Below are 2,995 nucleotides of genomic sequence, written 5' to 3'. Positions count from 1 at the left end.
GGGTGAGAACCTTAAGGAAGAGCTTCACTGAGCACGTGGGAGGCGGAGCTGGGCCTGAGCAGTGGCTGTTAAAGCATCTGGCGGACCCGGGATAAATATGCTGAATCCCCAAGACAGAGAGCGAGAACACTTATTACTGTAAGTGTAGCACAGACGGGTTTACTTTCATACATTTGTGTTAAGGAATTTCCTCCAAGGGTTTACTTTCAGTGCTTGGTTTGTCAGGACATGTACTAAAATTGGAACTATACAGAGAAGGTGAGCATGGCCCGTGTGCAAGGGTGACAAGTAAATTTGTGCCATATTTTACATTTTCAAAGAAATTAACTCAAAGTTGACCAAATACCTAAACATACGAGCTAAAACTATAAAACTCTTAAGAAAAAATAAAGGAGAAGAGCTCTATGACATTGGATTTACAGTGATTTCCTGGGCATGACACCAAAAGCATGGACAACAATGACAAAAAGAAAGGGATAACTTGGACTTCATCAAAATTTAAAACTTTTAATTTGAGGCACAATAAAAAAGAGTGAAAAGGCAGCCCACAGAATGGGACAAAATATTTGCAAATCATATATCTGATAACGGATTGATATCCAAATTGTGAAAAGCACTCCTACAACTCAACAACAACAAACAACCTGATTAAAAAATGGGCAAAAGACTTGGATAGACATTTCTCCAGAGAAGATATACAGATGTCCAGTAAGCACATGAAAAGGTGCTTAACATCACTGAGCATTAGAGAAATGCAAATCAAGACCACAATGAGATACCACTTCACATCCCTTAGGATGGCTGTTATAAAAAAAAAGGGGTGGGGGAAACAAAATAACAAGTGCTGGTGAGGATATGGAAATATTGGACCCTTGGGCATTGTTGATGGGAATGTAAAAACGATGCAGAAGCTGTGGAAAATACTATAGTGATTCCTCAAAAAATTAAATATATAATTATCATATTTTGATCCAGCCATTTCACTTCTGGAAATATACCCAAAAGACATGAAAGCAGGAGTTCAAAAAGATAGTTGTACATCCATATTCACAGCAGCTTTATTCACAATTGCCAAAAGGTGGAGGCAGCCCAAGTGTCCATCCAGAGATGAATGGATAACAGAATTTGGTATATCCACATAGTGGAATATTATTCAGCCTTAAGGAGGTAGGGAATTCTGACACATAACTACAACATGGATGAACCCTGGGCATTATGTTAAGTGAAATAAACAAGTTACAAAAAGACAAATACTGTATGATTCCACTTATATAAAGTTCCTAAAGTAGTCAGATTCACAGAGATGGAAAGTGGAATGGGGGTTTCCAGGGCTCGGGGTGGAAAGCATGGGGAAATAGTTTTTAATGGGCACAGAGTTTTAGTTTGGGAGGTGAAACGACTTGGAGATGGATTGTGGTAATGTCTGCACAACAGTGCAAATGTACTTAATGCCACAGAACCAAACACTTTAAAAAGGTTGAAATGGTAAAATTTTAAGGCAAAATGTTATGCATATGTACCACGATATAAAAACATTTTAAATCAGGAATAGCCATTAAAAAGAAAAGATTTGTGTTCACACATATTTCATCTCACCCAAACGTTCAAAACCATCCTTTTTTTTTTTCTTTTCTTTTGGCTGCTTTGGGTCTTCATTGTTTCGCACGGGCTTTCTTTAGTTGCTGCGAGTGGGGGCTGCTCTCGGTTGCGGTGCACAGGCTTTTAAAATTTTATTTTATTATTATTTTTTAAACGTCTTTATTGGTGTATAATTGCTTTACAATGGTGTGTTAGTTTCAGACGTAGAGAATGGACTTGAGGACACGGGGCGGGGGAAGGGTAAGCTGGGACAAAGTGAGAGAGTGGCATGGACTTATACGTACTACCAAATGTAAAATAGATAGCTAGTGGGAATCAGGTGCGCAGGCTTCTCTTTGCGGTGGCTTCTCTTGTGGAGCACGGGCTCTAGGCGTGCGGGCTTCAGTAGTTGCAGCACGCGGGTTCAGAAGTTGTAGTGCACAGGCTTAGTTGCTCCGCGGCATGTGGGATCTTTCCGGACCGGGGATTGAACCCGTGTCCCCTGCATTGGCAGGTGGATTCTTAACCACTGTGCCACCGAAAACATCGTAGTGCTTCCTCTCTCTTACTTTTCTCCATGACAGAATTCTCTTTGTCTTCACCCATCGTCCCCTTTTTCCTAAATGCAAGGAAAAGAACTGTCTTCCCTCCTTCCCTCCTCCTTACTCCTTCATCCAGTTCCCTCACACAGCGACCAGGCTCTGAACCCTGGTTGCTTGTTCATAAATGTGAGGCCCTGTCACCATCAGCTTCTTATTCCCTCACTAAAGCCGAGCTCTGAGCTCCATTAGCCTAAGAGAATGTCCTCCTGCAGCACACTGTCCATGCTGGCCACCACCCTGTGCCCTCAGCTCCACGTCTCCAAGTGTTGCACTCTTCTTAAGACGGTTCTCCACCACACCTCCACTCCCTGCCGGAGCACCACTGAAACGGTTCCTCAGGCCTAATCCTCTGAAACCTGCTTACAGCAAATGATAGCATTGCCTCCATGATTCTCCTAAAAGGTCAGGTGCTCACTCGATATCAGATCCTGCGCACGAGAACTGCCCCTCGGCGGTCCCTGTGGCTCACGCTCTATCCTGAAGCACCCTCTCTCTCTGCTTTGCCCTGCAGTGTGCATGAGCTCATTGAGAAAATAAAAGAAAAGGAAGGAGCTGCTATAAAAAAAAAATCCCATACTGTGAATTTCACAAACTGAATCAATTGTAAAGAATTTGTGAATTTTACAGTTGTGGAAACTTACAACCCAGGCCTTGGTGCCCAACTGTCAGAAGGACTCCCTGACTCTTGGTAAGTGCAGGACACAGGGCTGGCACCGGGGCACCTGGGGCTTCATCAGTCTGGACGAGAGAACACATAGTGTTCTCTTTCTGTGGTCTTCCTGTTAGAACTCTGCTGTTCGCGCCGTTTGTCCTCA

General features: G+C 43.1%; 1 non-coding gene across 1 annotated transcript; it reads left to right on the top strand.

Annotated features, from left to right (window-relative positions):
• Window positions 1-209: 209 nt before the first annotated feature.
• LOC112399658 (U6 spliceosomal RNA) lies at window positions 210-316 on the top strand. Its single transcript, XR_003003277.1, has one exon. It is a non-coding gene; the product is annotated as a U6 spliceosomal RNA (small nuclear RNA).
• The last annotated feature ends 2,679 nt before the right edge of the window (window positions 317-2,995 follow it).

This window comes from Neophocaena asiaeorientalis, unplaced genomic scaffold, assembly GCF_003031525.2.
Source record: "Neophocaena asiaeorientalis asiaeorientalis breed wild unplaced genomic scaffold, Neophocaena_asiaeorientalis_V1.1 scaffold649, whole genome shotgun sequence".
In the NCBI taxonomy this organism is placed as follows: Eukaryota; Metazoa; Chordata; class Mammalia; order Artiodactyla; family Phocoenidae; genus Neophocaena; species Neophocaena asiaeorientalis.
The sequence above is the reverse complement of the archived record's forward strand: the minus strand, read 5'-3'. Positions and strand labels throughout refer to the sequence as shown.